Source organism: Lissotriton helveticus, chromosome 1_2 (genome assembly GCF_964261635.1).
Source record: "Lissotriton helveticus chromosome 1_2, aLisHel1.1, whole genome shotgun sequence".
NCBI lineage: Eukaryota > Metazoa > Chordata > Amphibia > Caudata > Salamandridae > Lissotriton > Lissotriton helveticus.
In genome coordinates this window covers 438,931,089-438,951,658 of record NC_136058.1, presented here as the reverse complement: position 1 = coordinate 438,951,658, position 20,570 = coordinate 438,931,089, and the positions used below count along the sequence as shown (strand labels likewise).

The window sequence follows — 20,570 nt, the reverse complement described above, 5'->3', positions numbered from 1 at the left end:
CTACATTTTAGGAATGGCTTTTGGTTTAATTTTATAAAATGTGCAGCAGGTGTCTTCAACCAGTCAATCGCGAGCTACCAGAAGCTCCCAGACACCACTGGATTAACTCACAGGTTTGAGTTAATTTTTAAATAAGAACAAGGTCATATTTTCCTTTTGAAGTTAAGGGAAGGCTGTGTTTATTTTATATTATTATCATCAGGCTGCAGCTAGCAGAGTCTAATAATGTAAATGTTAATTTTTTTATCAAGCACACAATTACCAAAAAGGCATCTTGGCACTAGTGTCATTTGAAACCTGACAGTACGGGATATAAAATACCTAAAAATTTGCCTAGCAGTTAGATGAGAACATTAAACTATGGGCTGAAAAGAAAAGACTTAAGTTCTTTCCTGAACTTCAATAGTTTAGGCTGACCTCCAATGATTGGGTAGAGTTCCACCATTTGGAGGTGGAGTAGGAGAAACGTCTCCCTCCTCAATGGACACTTTTTATTCTGGGTACACATACCGGCCTAGTATTGCTGGATCATAGTGTACGAGAAGGGGCATATCATTTGAACATCTTGTAGGAAGCATAAGGCTTTGAATGTAATTCTTTCCCTAATAAACAGCCGATGGAGGTCTTAAATGGCTTCAAAGGCTGAGCAGAACTTGGGGAGGTTCTTCAGCACCCTTGCTGCCACATTTTAGACTGTTTGCAACTTATTGAGAAGACAATTGGGAGCCCATATAAAGATCTATACAGTAATCCATTTTAGATACGACAAGAGCCAGGATAACACTTTTCCTAAGCTCCATGGGAAGGAAGGGCAAGATTTTCTTTGAACGTTTTAACATAAGGGAACAGGAAGAGGTTACCTGATTGGAGTGATCAATAAAAATGAGTTTTGAGTCAAAGACGACTACCCAGATTTCTAGCCTTCTGGACTGGGAGTGGAAGGGGCTCGAGACAGTGTGGCCACCAAAAGGAGCTCCAGAAGGAGGAATCCTTACAAAATAGCACTAACTCTGTTTTTTCTGCATCCAATGTTAAGAAATGCATCCGCATCCAATTAGCGATGCTAGTCATACTCGTTCTAAAATCTTTTGCCACTTTTTCAGGTTCTGCAGTAACCGATACCACTATTTGGGTATCATTGGCACAAAAGAATGTAGAGAACCAGCAGGATCGAACTAGTCCAATTAATGGAGTGCTGTAGGCATTAGGCAAAGTCAGACTTATTGAAGATCCCCGAAACCCCACAAGGAAGTGAAAATGGGGCAGAGGTAAATTCTTCCAAAGGTACCAATTGCTCTCTGTTTGACAAAAAGAACATGGTCAGTTTGAGAGCAGTACCTTTGATGCTTATACTTTCTAAACGGCTTACCAAAGAGAAATGGTTAACCGTATCAAATGTGTCCGAAAGATCCAATAGGATCAAGCTTGCATTTATCTCCTCTATCCACAATGGATCTGTTCTCTTCAGTTACTGCCGCTAAGGTTGACTCTGTACAGTAGTAGGGTCTACACTCTACTGTTGAGTAGGATCCAGACAGTCAGTATTTTCAAAAAAGGTGGTGATCTCCTCATTCATGGCCTTTTCTTTAATTTCATAAGGAAGTGGAAGGACCAATTTGGATCAGTAGTTCTTTACATCTGAGGGATCGAGGGAAGGAGTCTTTAGAAGTGGCAAAATCGATGCCTTTTTCCAAGCATCTGGAAAAAAGACGGACTTGAGCACCATTGTAATAACAAAGTGAGATGAGCAGAAATGGTAGCTGAAACTGAATGGAGGGCAAGAATCTGCAGGGCTCCAAATTTCATAGTGTTGATAAGATTAGAGACTTTGTCTTCAGAAAGTGCGGTGAATGTACTCATTACCAGGAAATGGTAAGTTAGTTTATTCACCATACGTTACTCCACTGTATCTGTCCCTAAAGATTATCTGGTGTTATCTTAAAATTCAGGAATATTTTATTTACTTTGGAAAAAAGAATTTGGTTAGTTCATCACAGCTTTTTGGCTGGGAGTTGCTAAATGTTTATAAGCAAATGATGAAAGTGATTTAACTGTGTTTGAACAATAGGCTGTAATTCTTCCTCCAAAATTGTTATTGGTGCCTACATTTTCTTTTACATTTCTTGAGATCATAGGAGTACCATGGCGCGGAAGGTTGCAGACAGATCATTAGACTTCAATCTAAAAGGCCCTACTTGACAAACTGTCTGGTAACAATGCGCGAGATGTTTAGCCTTAAGTAACTCAAGATTTTCACTGATTAGAAGTGCCACTCACTACAGAAAAGAGGTTGAAGATCCATGTTATAAACACTTAATATCCCCAAAATCAAATACTTTGAAAAATGCACACAAAAAACCCAGAAATGTGCTAAAAAACAAAGAGTTTCCATTGGGCCAGTCCTGTGAAAGGGGGCTCAACAAACGCCTCTCGTTCTACGCCCCGACTCGCCAACTCCACTCAGTTAGCCTCACCCTCGCCACCGTACCACGCACCAGAAGAACAACAACAGTCCGCAAATCTTTCTCCTACCTCGCTGCCAAGACGTGGAACTCCCTCCCCACCCACCTCCGACGGACCCACAACCTTCTCACCTTCAGGAGACACCTCAAGACCTGGCTGTTCGAGCAGTAGCAGCACCACCCCTCCCCCCTCCCCCCCACCCTCGGCGCCTTGAAACCCTCACGGGTGAGTAGTGCGCTCTATAAATGTACTGATTGATTGATTGATTTACACTTGCAATAATTGTCTAGGATAGATAGGACAGGCATGATGCAAATTGTGAAAGTGAGATGGGCACACATGTTACCTCCACCCTTTTCAAGTGGGAGTTCAAAAATATGGATCCAGCCCACAAGGTTCTGAGTTTCCAGAAGTGTACTGAACCCCAGACCGACCGGAGCCTTGAAGCAGCAAGAGTATATTTTAGTTATCAGACAGCTCAAGAGCTTTAGAACAATCAGAATCTACCTTCCAAGACTCTACACAAGAACAAAAAGGAGTTAGAATAGCCTAGCCCTTTTCCATGTCACCCTACCCCACAGCACTGCCACCAACCCCGCCCACCACCTTAGCCCCTTTCCCCAAAACACTGCCATCATCCATTCCCACAAAACACTGGCCCTTTCTGCTTGCCTTAAAGCTACTCCCCCACACTGCAACCTACCCTCAAAACACTACATGGCTACACTGTCTGCTTCTGCCATATCACTACCCTCTATCCTGCCACCCCCACCCAAAGTGACCCCTACCCTACCATTGTCCCTATTGCCAAACACTAGCCTCTACACTCACAATTGTATCCTGAAAACACTGGACCTCCAGCACCAAAACACTAGTGAGATAAAGGTGGATGAGAAAGGGTGAGTGGGAGCCACCAAAGAAAGGCCAGAGGGCTCAACCAGGTTTTTTTTCAAGCAGTGGACGGGGCAGTGGCACGTTTGGTGGGCCTCTTTAGAAAAATATTGGCCCACTGGGCCCGGCGTTTCACTGCATTTAAATCTTGCCTTGTCCCCGGTCCCACCACATCCCCCATGGGAGCTGGACCCCTGCATTAATATACTGCCCCCTCCAGGGACCATCATGGTGGTTTGCCCATGCCCCCTTCGATTTCCTTGCCTAGGGCACCGACAGTCCTTGGCGAAGATAAGGAAGAACGAGCAAGCTGTAGGAGTGGAGGCGACAGATGCATACTGCTTCAGCATGCCAGTATAACATACCTGATATTCTTTTTGCCCCGTTCTACGACGTACAGTCTGTTCTCTCCTCTGGCTGCACAAGAGTCCAAGCTGTAGCCAGAAAGGTCCTACTCTCTGGTGGTGGAGTCCGAAGCCCTCCAGGTGAATGCAAAACAGCAGGCAGGCCGTTGAGGAGTAAATAAACAAAGAACACATCACTTGCCTGCTGCTGAGACTCCTCCTTTTATTGGCCCATTGGCGAGCGCTGGATCAATGCAAGGATGAGGTAGCATTCACTGGAATTTTTATTAAAAATGTAGACTTGTTACAAAACTGGCGATTTTTTTTTGCACATCGCTAAATCCTGGAGGGTCTCAATGACAATGCTCCCAAATATAATCATGCCCTGTGGGAAACAGTGGCCCAAACTCTGCCGGCGAACACAAGCTAATCATGATAGATGTGTTGCAGCAAAGTTTGTACTCTGTTGTGACTTGGACATAGCCTATTGCTTGAGTCAGGCGATTGGCATGAGTGTAGAACTACAGTGCATTGCCATGATTGGGTCTATATGGTTCTCTAAAGATACCCGAGCATGGTTAATGAACAAGCTATTCGATGGCTCTCACCTTTTAAGCAAGTAAGTGGACTATGCCCCAGGCAGATTCCTTGGGTCTGTCTGCCTCCGCCACGCAATTTCATCACAAATCTCGTCCCCTTTTGGCTACAGTAGGGTTTTTCAATACTGCCAGCGCCAGACCCTGCTGCAAACCCAACAGATCTCCCAGTTCTTTCAAAGCCATGGCACATAAAGGCAAAGTCTGGGACATCATGCCACTGAGGGACCTGCTGCTACAACTGGTGCAGCTGCAAAACCTCTTTGTGTCCCTCCAGACACTTACTCACCCTATTGTAGGCCGTACCCAACATTTTCTCCAGTGAATTAGATTATGCCAGTGGCAGATCCCTCTCTCTATTCCACCCAGACTTAACAGTGGCGACGGATGTATCACTTCTGGGATGGGAAGGCCATATGGGAGACAGAGACTAGGGAACCCTCGTCACCGGCAGAGACCCAACTCCACAACAAGCTGTTGGAGTTGCAAGCATTTCACTTGCCGGTGAATGTCTTCCTGCCCACCATCACAGGATGGCTGGTGCAACTTCTCACAGACAAGACAGTCAATGACGATGGTCTCATCAGGAAGAGTCACACTTGAACTTGTTTGACAGCGAGCCGAGGATTCACTGGCTGCAGTTGCTTGGTCTGACGAACGGGCGCTGGAACTGCTTAGTTGAATTTGACTTCCTCCCAGGTACGCTGCCCAGAGATACAGAAGAATCCTTACTCGGTTGTATTGAATATTGTTGAGAAGCATATTGGAGAAGCGGCGATCTACCATCCTGATGAGACCATGGTAATTAAATGGAACGGTTGAAACATTGACTATACAGGGACTATTTCATATAAATTATATCTTCTATGAATCGCCTTTGCTTAACTTGTATTGTGCAAAAGCATTTGCACCCCTGTTTCTGTGAGCAAAATGTGGATCGGACTGTTTTATCATCAAATCACTTTCATCTTAAGCACTGCGCAGTCATCACTCAACGTTTTATATATACACTTGATGCTGAGAACACAATTAGAATTTTTGGAAATGAAAAGGCCTCATCTGAATTCTAATCTTAATGAAAATGGTGAATTAATATCTGCCCAGGGCCTGCATATGTGATACAGACCTGTGAGATAATGAACTCAGACCTCTGTAGTTGTTCACAGTGCACATGGGAAGTGCTTTTATACGTCTACGCTTGTCACTTCTGGAGCAGAATGACGGCGACACTGAGCTGCATGATGTCTCCTACTGCGTGCAGCAGGACTGCTTTAAAGTTTGAGGATCCACTCTGGCGTGTGGGGAATATTCACAAGGTAAGGAATCTCCAGGTAAAGGAGTATCCACCAGAAAGAGCGTTACCGAAGGCAAGTAACTGGTTTGTTATGTTTTCCTGCTGTTGTATATTATGTATAGGGCTCCCGGTTTTCCGTATTTACACATATAAATACAGACGGAAATATTTTTTTCCTTTGTCTGTATTTGTATGTAGAAGCGGAAAAATACGAGTAAAAAAGTACATTTTGCCGCGCTGCAGCCTTTGTTCAGAGTTGCCGTGCCCTGCTCAGATTCTGGGGATTCCTTCCAGTGACGTGGCTTCCTTTCAGTGACGTACTGTTGACCTATTGGCTCAGGGTCTTCAAGTGACCCTGAGCCAATCCCGGTTGTTTACAAGCATCACAGTGCGGGCGTGCTAATACCACCAGCTCCTCCGCCGTTAGCCTGCGCCAGCTCCAGCTCCTTCTATTTGCACTTTGTGGGTACGTGTATGTGCCCTTAAAAGCCGCTCCTGCCTCTCTCTGCCCTCTGCAGCCTCGGGCTCCTGCCCTCCCGCCCCCACCCACGCAGCACTAGCTGTTCGCATCCCCTTACAGAGTCATCTTAGTTACTGTGATGCAAAAAAGTAAACGTTCCTTTGTAAACCTTATGCTTCATCTGCATCCATTGCCTGGGAAATGTGTTTTAAAAAAAAATGTTGTAAGAATCCAGATCGATTCCCTTAAAAGCCGCTCCTGCCTCTCTCTGACCTCTACAGCCTCGGGCTCCGGCCCTCCCGCCCCCACCCACGTAGCACCAGCTGTTCGCATCCCCTTACAGAGTCACCTTAGTTACTGTGATGCAAAAACAAAGTAAACGTTCCTTTGTAAACAACCTAAAACGGCACAACTTAACTATCAACGTGATATGGGTAGGATTTGTAAGATATATTAACAGCGCTTAGAAACCAAGCCTACACAGAAGCGATATCGAGCAAATGACACACTTTAGCTTTCTTTTTTTCAAGTTTCTTCAATTAATGCCTCATTGCTCCATTAATCACCAGAAGCTGGAGCTGATCCCCCTTTGTGACCTTATGCTTCATCTGCATCCATTGCCTGGGAAATGTGCTTTAAACAAAAATGTTATTAGAATCAACAGATCATGTATCGATGATGGATCATTTGGATAATGTGGCAAAATTCATAACTATGCAGAAAGTGAAGCAGCCATGTAATCACATAATTCCAACTAGTAGTTCTTTGCCGTGACTTGAAAAAGACACAATCCTGAATGATGAAGCAGTCGGTTTCTCTGTACTTGAATAAAGGGAAGCATTTTCAGAACCCCTTGTCCTCTGCTGTCTGGGAATGATTCATATTCAGGCTGCACTGAGCTGCATCTAGGCGATTTACCACTGGTAAGCCATTCAATGCAGGCGGTTGACTGGCAGCGTGGGCTCAGGGAGAGGAAGTACTACCTTAGGCTTAGGCCTCTCGAGAAACAGAACTGCAGGCTGCAATTCCCATTTTAGGAGATGCAGTTCTCTCGTTGCGTTTAGGCCCCTGTCAAGGCATTTATTTATTTGTGCGTTTTTATATAGCGCAGACTTTACCCGAGGCTGTCAGAGCGCTTCACAATAGGAACAGTAACATTACAAGAGCAAATGTTACGTTACATGAGGAAAAAGTGACAATTGTGCAAGTAACACCAGTAACCAAGATACAAGATGAGGTAGCAACCGGTACGTTACAAGCCAGAAAGAGCCTCAATGTCTGCAAAGTCTCTTGAAATGCACATGTGCTTGTACTACAATGGCAACGTTTTCAGATGAATGTATTGTGTTGCCCAATAACAACCCGACACTGGCGTGCATTGTCAATTTAAATAAATGCTGAAAAATACTAGCTGTAGTGGCGTTTTCTGCGTGTGGCAAAAATAAATGTGGATAAATACAGAAAAAATGCCCAAAAAATAAATATGGATAAATACAGACGGAAATGGTCAAAAAATAAAGAGCACTGGTGTTTCTCCCCCAGTGTGGATTCTCACATGTGCAGTGAGACCAGATTTACGGCTGAAACACTTGTGGCATTCAGAGCACTGATAAGGTTTTTCTCTAGTGTGGATTCTTATATGCTCAGTGAGATAATATTTACTTCTGAAACTTTTTGTGCACACTGAGCACTGATAAGGTTTTTCCCCAGTGTGGATTCTTATATGCTGAGTGAGACAGGGTTTTTCACTGAAACATTTCTTGCATTCAGTGCACTGATAAGGATTTTTCCCAGTGTGGGTCCAAGTATGTTTAGTGAGTCTTTTTTTGTCATAGAAACATTTCTGGCATTCAGAGCACTGATAAGGTTTTTCCCCAGTGTGGGTTCTTATATGATGAGTGAGATGGCTTTTATTACTGAAACATTTGTCGCATTCAATGCACTGATAAGGTTTTTCCCCAGTGTGGGTCCTAGTATGTTTAGTGAGTTCTCCTTTGTGACAGAAAAATTTCGGGCATTCAGAGCACTGATAAGGTTTTTCCCCAGTGTGCGTTTTTATATGCAGCGTGAGAGGTCTTTTTTCACTGAAACATTTCTGGCATTCAGAGCACTGATAAGGTTTTTCCCCAGTGTGGAATCTCAAATGTGCAGTTAGAAGTGATTTAAGTTTGAAATGTTTTGGGCATTCAGAGCACTGATAAGGTTTTTCCACAGAGTGGGTTAATGCATGTCGATATAGATTCCCTTTGATACTAAACCTTTTCTGGCATTCAGAGCACTGATAAGGTTTTTCCCCAGTGTGGATTCTTATATGCTCAGTGAGATAAGATTTACTTCTGAAACTTTTTTGGCATTCAGAGCACTGATACGGTTTTTCCCCAGTGTGGATTCTTATATGCTCAGTGAGATAAGATTTACTGCTGAAACTTTTTGGGCATTCAGAGCACTGATGCTTTTCCCCAGTGTGCATTCTCACATGTGCAGTGAGACTAGATTCAAGGCTGAAACATTTTTGGCATTCAGAGCACTGGTAAGGTTTTTCCCCAGTGTGGATTCTTATATGCTCAGTGAGATAATATTTACTGCTGAAACTTTTTTGACATTCAGAGCACTGATAAGGTTTTTCCCCAGTGTGGATTCTTATATGCTCAGTGAGATAATATTTACTGCTGAAACTTTTTTGGCATTCAGAGCACTGATAAGGTTTTTCCCCAGTGTGGATTCTTATATGCTCAGTGAGATAATATTTACTGATGAAACTTTTTTGGCATTCAGAGCACTGAGAGATGTTTTTCCCAGTGTGCATTCTCTCAAATTCAGTGAGATGAGATTGATGGCTGAATCGTTTTTGGCACAGGTAACTTATTTCCCCAACTTGGGTTATTTTGCTTTGATTGAGGCGGGTTTGAACACTGAATTTGTTATCACAGCACGTGTTTTTATAAGGTGTATTCCTAGAGTTACATTTAGTTTTCTCTTGCTTATATGCCACGGTACGAGTGAACCTGATTTTAGAGTTGTGCTTATTTAGATAATGTTCAGTATTTATCTCTAGAAGAAATTGTGTGTAATCTTGTTAACACTTGAATTGAGCAAAATATGTCTGGATGCAGCCCTCTAACACCTGTCGAAATGTTTCTAGCCGATAATAGTCTTTTGGTTATAGCCTCTCCGGCAGCAACTTATTTTGTGACTGAAGTTTTTCTCAAATCTATTTATATAGGTTCTTAGCAATGCAGTGATAAGGTGTTAGTCTGATATTTAATGATTAAACTGATAAGTACCATTTGCACTGACGTAATGGCAGTAACTGAGAACATTAGAACATGCACAGTACTATTGTGGCTCACCAGTTGCAGAACATCAGTTAATTTTACCCTTTCTATGTTTGGTGTAAGGTGTAGTTCTGAAGACGAGGATTTATTTACATTAGCTATAGCGCAACGGTGCTCATTTAATCCATTTTTATATTTAACAGTTTTACATATCACTCCTGCACAACAGAATGTTGAGGCGATTTACATAGAATTACAGAACAGTACACATTAAAAAGGAAACAATCTGAGATGGTCATGAAAACAATAAAGTGGTGGATTTTTAAGGTTTTCGCCAGAGTGAGCAGAGTGGGTCGAGGTGTTATATCCCGAGGCAGATAGTCTCAAACTTGCGTAACTGGTTAAAAACGGTTGTTGAACAAAGGCGATTTTCCAATCTTTGGTTGTTAACGTGTCAGCTTCGGAGTCTTCTTTCAGAGTCTTTTCTTTGATGGTTTGCAGAAGAAACCTTTTGTTATATCTTTCTTTTATGCAGTGTGTGCTTCCTCTCTGGAATTACATGATGCTTTAGATCATGTGTGCTTTAGATGAACGTTATTCTGTCATGCTGAGGCAATTTGTCTTTCTGATAATATTTCAGATGAGGATGTTGTGATTGGTCTTTCTGGGATTATTTCTTATGCTGTGTGGACAGATATGACTTTGCTCTGGGTTAATGAAATGCTAAAATTAGAGACTTCACTTACAGTATAGTACTTTCCTCAGCTCCCACTTCTTTGCCACACCTAGGTTTTGGAAATTGTTTAAACTTAGAATGCTGGATGTCCTTCAGTTTTTCAAAATAATCCTTCTTATGGCACTGACATTCAGTTGCCTGGTGCTAAATCTTGCTTTCTTCGTCCGTAATTTCAATCACCTATAGTATTAAAATTAAATAGTTAATACATAATACATGTAAATTTCCCCATAAATAATTTACAAACAGAGTGTAGAATGGTAGCCTGAGAGTACTTGGATGTAGGAGTGAGGATTTGTAGAATTTCCAACATTTTATTAAGCTCACAAAGGATACATGTACCCTATGGGCTTGTAACATAGAATTCCCGAAGCAGAAATTAAAGTCATATGGACTGGCACCAAACAGATATTTAAACAAGCATTTGCAATGCAATAGGTCTCGCATTAGGCAAAGTTTGAGCTTTTAGTATTGTAAATGGCATTGGCTATTTTTTTTTGCAGTAGTTACGTTTTGTTTTTATAAAAAGGGACATATAAAATATGTTGCATATTGACATATAATGATGCAGCCCACCTATGACTTATGCAGCAGCAAAATGGAGCAGCATTGAGATCAGAGTGCAGCTCTGGAGGCCACATGTCCACCCACATAAGAAATGTTAGAGGTTGTCCACTGACAAGTTTCCGAAATGGCGCCACCTCCTCTTCGTAACTGAATAATAAACAGATACAGAAAATACACACCACAAGCACTGCAATTTTGCAGCTGCGGCGTCCTCTGCATGATTATAGCCCCTCCCCTCCACATAATTCATCACTTGCCAAATAATGTATCACTTGCCACATAATTCATCGCTTGCCACATAATTTATCACTTGCCACATAATTCATGACACATAATTTATCACTTGCCACATAATTTATCACTTGCTCTACAATTTGCAGATTTTAGCAAAAGCAAACATTCCTTTGTATCTGGAAAGGATCAGAAGTTACATCCTTACGGTTCCCCTACTTTCACTTATTGTAATGCGGTATTTAAAGCACATGCATGCATGTTCCCGTCCATATAAATCCCATTAACGGTTTCACCCATCTTATAATATTCCGACTGCGCATTTTCTACCTGGTGCGCCATACTCTAAAATCAATCCTTTGTATAGTTGACACTCCCAATCCATATATCTTAATACAGACATAAACACGTCATATTGTCAGTTGCCCCAACTCACGTTATTGTTATCTACCTAGATATAAATGTACACGTTCTTTCTGTCACTGGTATTAACGGTTTTCCCCAACTCTCTTTTTACGAACTGCACATTTGTTTGCTCCCAATTGTCACTATTACCTTATGTAAGTAACTTCCGCGCTATATAAAAAAAATGGATAATTAAATAAAAAATAAATACCGCAAAACATCCTCGTTACTCTGCCGGCCTGCGACCAGGAAGTCAGGCAGGCCGGCGCGACAACAGGAAACAGGAAGTAGGAGGGCGGGAGCCTACCCCGCCTCCCACGGAAGAGCCGGAAGAGCCGCGATTGGTTGCAGCACCGGAGCAGGCAGGAGCCTACCCTGCGCCCTGGTGCCGAAGAATGGAGGAAGAGTCCTGCTGCCGGTGAGTGGGGCTTCGCTTTGTGGCTGGCCTGCGAGGGCGGGAGGGGGGCATGTGTGGGCGCGCGCGCGGCGGCGGCCTGTGTATGTGTGTGAGCGTGCGTGTGTCTTGGAGTCTGTGTGTATGCGTGTGTGACTGTGGGGGAGGAGGAGGAGGGGGTTGCCTGTCTGGGTGTCTGGGTGCCTGCGTGTCTGTGTAAGTGTAAGTGCGAGTGCGCGCGCGTGTGTGTGTGTGTGTGTGTGTGTGTCTGTGTCTGTCTGTGTGCATGCATGCATGCGCGGTAGGCTGGGAGTATGGGAGGGCGGCGCAGGACGCGCACACCAATCCAGCCTGGACTGCGCTCGTGCACCTTCTCGTCCGTCCTTCCCTCGAGACAGCTAACTATACGTCTCCAACCCTGGAAGCATCCTTTGGATGCTAATTCCAGGGCGAGACCTAAAAAGAATACTATTAATTAATTTTTAATGTAGATTTTTGAGATGGGAATTTCCCCTCCATGGACAACAGGTGTTTTCCCCTGCCCTGAGTTACCACCTACTTGTATCTGGTATCCTGACTTTTGAGTTCTGGCCTCTGCCGCACACAAATCTATTGTGTGTTGCAAGGACTATGCCTAGACCTATCCCTCCACTATGGTCCAGAGTATGAATCAAGGGCAATGAAATTAAGGCGTACTTTCATGTGTTCATTTTATTCCACCTGATGAATCATGGCAAGGTTCTCGCTGGCAACCGCGCCTCGGTGGGCTTCTGGAAATACCTCCCACTAGCTCCCATCGGGCGAGTAGCCCTGGCAAAAATGATCATTGTCCCTCGCTTACTGTATTATTTCACTAACCTCCCGGTGGTGCCTCCCAGAAGTTTTTTTCACGAACTGGACTCGCTGCTCCGCACCCTTATATGGGGAAATGGTCGGCATAGAATAGCCCTCGCCAAACTTAGACTATCCACCACACAGGGGGGCCTGGGTGCCCCCGACTTCGAATCGTACTTCCTAGCAGCGCAACTTCAGTGGCTCTCGTATTGGACGGCGGGAAGACATTCCGGGGAGACTCATACAACGCACGGCCCCATCCCGGAACTCTGTCGGCTGCTGCTCCCTGGCATCAAACCCTGCCGGACCTACCCCTTGCAGGTGTCCGTGGCCCGCCAATGTATGTTGGAAATTCACCGCATGGCAATGAGGACCACTTGCTACTCCCCACGGCTGCCACTAGCGGGGTGGCCACGTGGCGTCTCCTACTTTACGAGCGCCATGGTAGGAGCATGGACGGACTCTGAGGTCACGGAGGCGGAGGCACTATTTGAGGAGCGCCAGCTTCGCCCGTTCGCACAACTTATGGAGGACCTTGGCCTCCCCCCAGAGCAGTTCCTGACACATCCCCAACTCATCGACGGCTATCGCCCACATGGTGATCTAACGGTCAGTGAGCCCTGTGACACACCCCGTAATACACACTATCCTCTACATGGGGAGCGGAAGACACCTAGTCACTTGGTTGTACAAGTCCATCCGGGAACTTACACACAAGCCGCTACTCACTCTTAGGACGGTGTGGGAGGACGAGTGTAGGAGAGTAGGGTCTGCTATCCTATGGTCACCCCAAATTTTTGCTTTTTGCTTCACTGGTTTTCGACTACTGAGGCTGTGGGCCTGCTGATCAGACCCCCAGCCTGCTGTTCTCTCACTAAATTAATGACACATGTGCTATAGGCACATACCAATTGGAAATGGACTCCTTGTCAGCCCCTGTAGAATGCACTATAGGTGCACAGGGCACAGGAGCCACTAAGGCCTACCAGGGGCTGCAGCATATCTTTTGCCACCCCTGGCTGGTTCTTAAATTGACACAACTGGCTGATCACTCAGCTGGGGTAAGGTGGTGTACACACCCCTTACTTAGATATAGTATACCTATGTCTAAACCTATATCTGGACACATGTAAACCTGTGAGCCACTCCTATAGTCAGGCCTCACCAATCCTGGAGGCTGGGTGCATGGTTTTATGTGAGATGGAGCTCTAGCATGAGCTGAGCCTGTCTGCAGCCGTCGGGAACAAATCCCTAAGCTGTTTCAGGATAATGCCATACCATATACTATTAAGTGCCTTATAATCCTCGCGGTTATTTAGCAACTCTGGTTTGGCTTTATCAAAACATGTCGTGTAAGGTGTCATACGCTTTGGAATACCATCCCCTCGCCAGTTCTGGCGACGGGGATGGCATTCCACCCCTCTAGAGGGGTAAGACATGTTACTTCACTTTAATGCGGTTGATTTCTCCAAAGGCCTTAAGATCCACAAAATGGATGCCTCTGCCACAGACAAATGTCTGGACCCCTGGAGCTGACCGAAACCCAGTCAAGGGGGTCCTGGACAAAGGGTTTCCTGTCACAGGAGGGTGTCACCGCCCTCCAGACAGGAGATAGTGTATTGTAGGAGGGAGGTTTGAAAGAAACCAGACACTGCCTGGGGCGCACAAGGCTGCCCCTTGCATAATCCGGCCAAACCGGTTCTGGGGCACTCCAGCCCTCGTGCCAGGGCGGCCTGGATCAAAGGAAGGGGGTGTATCCACCCACTTCCTGGGTCCCACCCATAGGAGGGGACCTAGCAGGTAATCACGCCCACCAGATTCGAATAAGAGTGGGAGCAGTGCCAATGCACATCAGATTTCCTGGAAGAAACATTTGAAACGATATTCTGGACCCTTCGCCCTCCATCTCAACGTGGAAGCCCGAAGAATCTCCCTTGTGGTCAAGGAGTGACCACCCTGCAGCAGCAGGCACCATCCAGCCCTCGACGTCTACTTAGTTGCAGTTCCCGCCGGAACTCGAGCGACTGAGATCGACGAGATCAAGCCTGCCCAGCTTCTAACAGCCCGATCCACAGTCCCTGCAAAGCTGAGACCCGTGGAGGCGACCGGAAGCGTGGGGCACGCCATCTTGAAGTGACCACGAGACGCTGACCGTGCAGCCCACGAGTGACCCTCGAAGCTGTACACCGGGGTTTGAGAAGCCCCCACCCTGAGCTACTCCTGAGCCGAAGTTCAGCCCTCCACACTCGACGAGTGCTGCGTGGGGCCCTTTGGCACGATTTGGCTCAACGCGTTGGCCCGGTCACTTGCCAGCTGGCTTGTGGTCCCTGTGCCGACGAACTACCGAAGAAGACTCGTGAATCTGGTTGCTCCAGATCCACACCAGCTCCCCTGAAAAGGAGCCCCGACTCTGAAATTCCTGGTCCGAGTGAGAAGCAATCTTCCGATCCTGCGTGGATTGCTCTTACCAAGGCTTGTTTGCTCCAAACCTGAAGCCGACTGCACCGACGGTGAGAGCCTGCGTGGGACAGATCGTGACCTGCTCCTGGACGTCGCAGATGCCCCAGAGCCCACGTGACAGCGGAGAGAAGCTCCTCGACGACCACCTGATTGCGCCCGACATTGCCTGGTTCCGTCCTGGTTCCACCCTGGTCACTGCTGAGTGACCCAGACTCTGTCCCCTCTGCTTTCAGGTACTCTACAACTTGAGTCCACCCTTGGACTCCACCGGACACTTCGTCTTCACCCTGCCTGCAGCCCTTTCAGCTCCAAGCACCAAGAGCCTGCGTGTCAAAACCCGACGCCACTTCGACCCTGTGCACCCACTTCCTGTGGGTGAGGTAACTTTGCTCCGCCGGTGTTCCCACACTGGTGCACACCTCTAGGGTCTGTGTGTTAAGTTTTGTTCCTCTAGGTTCAGCGGAAGTGTCCTTAAACTTTAACTATTTGACTTTTACGCACCATTGGTTAACATTGGTGCATGCGTGCGCTTTCCGCACATCTCCCGAATCCCGAGGGCCATTCCCGACTTCAGCATTGCTTGTCCTGACTGCTCCCAGCGATTCCCTAGGCCCTAGGCCTAACCACTGTTCGAGTGGCCTCTCTTATACCACTTGTTTAGTATATGGTTTGAGTGGCCCCCCGCCCTCATCCATAATTGTGCAACTTGTATGTTTAAACAGTGCTTTTGATTTAACGCTTGTGCCCCTTTATTCATAAAGAATACTGGGGATTGTTTTTAGTAATAAACACATATATTTTTATAATATATACTTGTGTGGTGTCCTTTCATTTGGTATTACAGGATTGTATGTGGTAAAACAGCTCGCTTAACACGACCTCTTAAGTTAAGCCTTTAGGCTGCTTAGTCCATGCTACCCCTAGGATAGCTTGTCTAATAAGGTTGACTTACAACCAGACACCATAAGGGATTGTTTGGTCAGGTAGTAGGTGGTTCCAGAATTGGAAACATCCCCTACCAGGCCAACTTCTCACATTGGTGAGCAGCGGTGCGGATTTGAGCTTGCTGTTGTTTTACCATTGCAATCTTTATATCAAATTGAAAGATCACATCAAGTACCTCTAGGTACATATAAAATCAAAAGCTTAGCATATTAAGTTCTACTGAACTTAGTAGTTGTAGGTTGAAGGGAGTAGCACACCCCTGACTACAACTCACTAGCAAGGTCCAGTAGGAAAACACTTAGTGTAGGTAAGTGCACCACTTACACCTCACTAGTAACCATGTCTGACACAGGAAAGGCCTCAGGGTCTAGTCCTGTGACAGTTGACCCTACCCAGGCAACTTTTGGATATGACAAACTAACCCGCAGAGACTTGATTGCCTTGTGCAAAGCAAGAGGGTTAAAAAGGGGCAGAAGCCCCACCTGCCTAATCCTGGTAGAAATCCTAGAACAGGATGACTTAGAGAAGGCAAAAGCAGCTTCCCTAGATACAGGAACTGGAGGGAACCCCCCTGCAGTTGATCCCCTTGAAGAGGAGGATGATGATGACTTGGATGAGGACTCAGATGTTGAGGACTTAGGAGTACAGGATCAGGGTAGCCAGGTTCCAGTTGGTAGGCTTAGCCAGGCCAACTTGGACCTACTGGGGAATGGAGAGGGCCAGCACCTCCCCAGAACCCAACATATGATTCTCCCAGGCAACAGAAGAGTGAGATCTCCCTCAGGGGACTCTCATCTTTCTAGTGCCTCCAGAGAATCAGAGAGAGGCATGAGTGCTTCTCAGAAAGCTGAGCATAGGGCGAGAATGAGGGCTGTCAGACTCCAGATAGAGAGAGAGGAGGTAGCCTTGGCAAGAGAGCAGAAATTAAGTGGCTTAGATGTCACTGGTGGCAGCAATTTTCCAAGAGAAAAAGACAGGGCCTATGACAATAGAAACCTGACCAAGATTGTGCCCCCCTTTAAAGAAGGGGATGACATCCACAAATGGATGACTGCTCTTGAGAGAGCCTGCATGGTACAGCAGGTTCCTGAGAATCAGTGGGCTGCAATTTTGTGGTACTCCTTTTCTGAGAAAGGGAGGGACAGGCTCCTCACAGTTAGACCTGAGGATGCCAAAAACTACTCTGTTTTGAAGAGTGCTCTCATTGAAGGGTATGGCCTAACCACTGAGCAATACAGGTTGTTGTTCAGAGACACCCAGAAAGCACAGACTCAAGACTGGACTGATTTTGTGGAGTGTGCCACTAAGGCTTTGGAGGGTTGGTTACAGGGAAGTAAAGTTTCAGACTATACAGGATTGTACAATCTTATGATGAGAGAACAGATCCTTAATAACTGTACAAACCAGCTGTTGCATCAATACCTTATTGACTCTGATCTGACCTCTCCCCAAGAATTGGGAAAGAAGGCAGACAAATGGGTCAGAACAAGGATTAAGCAGAAACCCCAGAACCAAGGTGGTGACCAGAAGAAAACAGACCAGAAGGGTGGTAATCAGAATCAGAAAGATAAAGAAAAAGACCAGAAGTCTTCAGGCCCCCAAACTAATAGTAAGGAGGGTGGTTCCCAAAATGGTAACAAGAAGAAGAAGAACAAAGGTCCAAAGACACCTTGGTGTAATACCTGCAAATCAGTTTCACACTGGGGCAGTGAGTGCACCAAGGCAAATCCAGTTCCCACCACTACAGCTCCTAAAGCAACTGCAACCCCAAGTACAGTAAGCAGTGGTGGAACACAGTCCAAGGGTGTAGCTGGGTTGACCCTGGGTATTGAAGTAGGATCTGGCCTAGTCAGAGTCCCTACACAGGCAGTTCTCCTGTATGATGTGGACATTGAGTTGCCCACTGCAGTAAGCCCCACTAACCTGGGCAAATACAGGCAGACTCCCTTAATAAATGAGAAACTGGCTCAAGCTTACAGGGACACATGTGCTAGTGTCACCATGGTGACCCCTGGCTTTGTGGACCCTGGACAGATTGTACTAGGAGAGAGCTACCTAGTAACCAATGCAAGCAACTCCACTACCTCCCATAGTGTGGCAGTTGTGAACTTCTCCTGGGGAGGGGTTGATGGCCTAAAGAAAGTTGTGGTGAGTGCAGACCTACCAGTAGACTGTCTGTTAGGCAATGACCTTGAAAGCTCAGCATGGTCAGAAGTGGAGTACAGGACTCATGCAGAAATGCTAGGGATTTCAGAGCATGTCCTTGCCATGACAAGGGCTCAGGCTAAGAAGTGCCTTCCTGAACCAGTGGTGGATCTTGAGACAATAGACCAGCCACAACCCAAGAGAAGGAGCAAGAGAGGAAAGGCCTCGCCTTCCACCTTGCCCCAGGTTGAGGATCAGGTTTCAGAGGAAACTGATTCTGCAGTCCAAGAGGAGACTGTCTCTGAGGAGCTTGAACCTGACCAGGTTGAGTTTCTGGGGACAGGGGGACCCTCAAGGGCAGACCTGAGGCAGGCTCAATTAGATTGCCCTTCCCTTGAACCCCTCAGACAGCAGGCTGCTGCTGAGGCTGCTGGGGATGCCCAAGGTACCCATACTGTGTATTGGGATGAGGGACTCCTTTACTCAGAGGCTAGAGCCCCCAAGCCTGGCATGACCAGGAGGTTGGTGATACCTCTGCAGTTTAGGGGATTCCTCCTTACCTTGGCCCATGATATTCCCCTTGCAGGACACTTAGGCCAGAACAAGACGTGGGACAGGCTTGTTCCACACTTTCACTGGCCTCACATGTCAGAGGATGTCAAGGAGTTTTGTCGCTCCTGTGTCACTTGCCAAGCCAGTGGTAAGTCAGGTGGCACAACAAAGGCCCCCCTAATACCACTACCGGTGGTGGGGGTCCCCTTTGAGAGAGTTGGAATTGATATTGTGGGTCCAATGGACCCCCAAACAGCATCTGGGAACAGATTCATACTGGTGGTAGTGGATCATGCCACCAGGTACCCAGAGGCTATTCCCCTAAGGACCACCACAGCACCTGTGGTGGCAAAAGCCCTCATTGCAGTTTTCTCAAGAGTGGGCTTTCCTAAGGAGGTACTATCAGATAGAGGGACACATTTTATGTCCAGCTATCTAAAAGCAATGTGGAAGGAATGTGGAGTAAACTATAAGTTTACCACCCCATATCATCCACAATGCAATGGGCTTGTGGAGAGATTTAACAAGACCCTTAAAGGCATGATAAAGGGATTACCAGAGAAGCTCAGGCGGAAATGGGACATTCTTTTACCCTGCCTGCTCTTTGCTTACAGAGAGGTCCCACAGAAGGGGGTTGGCTACAGCCCTTTTGAACTTTTGTTTGGCCACCCTGTGAGAGGTCCATTGTGTTTGGTGAAGGAAGGATGGGAGTTACCTCTCAAAAAGCCCAAACTAGACATAGTGGACTATGTACTTGGTCTCCGCTCCAGGATGGCTGAGTACATGGAAAGAGCATCCAAAAACCTGGAGGCCAGCCAAGAATTGCAGAAAGCTTGGCATGACCAAAAGGCTGTGCTGGTAGAGTTCCAACCAGGACAGAAGGTATGGGTACTGGAGCCAGTGGCTCCAGCAGCACTCCAAGACAAATGGAGTGGACCCTATCCTATTATTGAGAAGAAAGGGGAAGTCACCTACTTGGTAGACTTTGGAACACCCAGGAGCCCTCACAGGGTAATCCATGTGAACCGCTTGAAAGCATTTGTGGACAGGGAGGACATGAGCTTGCTCATGGCCACAGATGGGGAACAGGAGGAAGAGAGTGACCCTCTCCCAGACCTGCTTTCTCAGAACCCTGATGATGGTTCAGTTGATGGAGTAGCCTTGGCAGGCAGCCTCACTGACCAGCAACAGAGGGACTGCAGACAAGTTTTGCAGGCTCACAGGCAAATGTTTTCACTCACACCCAGCCAAACTGACTGGTGTACCCATGTTGTGGACACTGGTGACAGTCTGCCTGTCAAGAATAAGATCTACAGGCAACCTGATCATGTCAGGGATTGCATCAAGGCTGAGGTGCAAAAGATGTTGGAGCTTGGAGTGATTGAGCCATCAGAGAGCCCATGGGCCAGCCCAGTAGTCCTGGTGCCAAAACCTCATACCCAAGATGGTAAGAGAGAAATGAGGTTTTGCGTGGATTACAGGGGTCTCAATGCTGTCACTAGGACAGATGCTCACCCCATTCCAAGAGCAGATGAGCTCATTGACAGATTGGCTTCTGCCAAGTTTCTGAGCACATTTGATCTGACAGCTGGCTACTGGCAAATCAGACTAGCTGAGGAGTCAAAAGCCAAAACAGCATTCTCTACCCCTAGTGGACATTATCAGTTTGTGGTAATGCCCTTTGGTTTGAAGAATGCACCTGCCACTTTCCAAAGGTTGGTGAACCAAGTCCTTACTGGGTTGGATGACTTTTGTGCAGCTTATCTAGATGATATTGCTGTCTTTAGCTCCACCTGGGAGGATCACCTGATCCACCTGAAGAAAGTTTTGGAGGCCCTGCAAAAGGCAGGCCTAACTATCAAGGCCACAAAGTGCCAGATAGGGCAGAGTAAGGTTGTATACCTGGGCCACCTAGTAGGTGGAGGCCAGGTTCAGCCACTGGAAAGCAAAATCCAGGCCATACAGGACTGGGCTCCTC

At 46.4% G+C, this 20,570-nt stretch overlaps 1 protein-coding gene across 2 annotated transcripts in view; it reads right to left on the bottom strand.

Annotated features, from left to right (window-relative positions):
• The window catches only part of LOC144807670 (uncharacterized), a 329,338-nt gene that overhangs the window by 274,692 nt on the left and 34,076 nt on the right, over positions 1–20,570 (bottom strand). The window contains exon 3 of one of the 2 annotated variants that reach the window (XR_013606375.1): positions 9,468–10,239. The exons of the other annotated variant lie outside the window; for it this stretch is intronic. The gene's annotated coding sequence lies outside the window, so the exon portion shown is untranslated. Of the gene's footprint in view, positions 1–9,467; positions 10,240–20,570 lie in introns of those variants that run through there. 2 annotated transcript variants of the gene reach the window in all.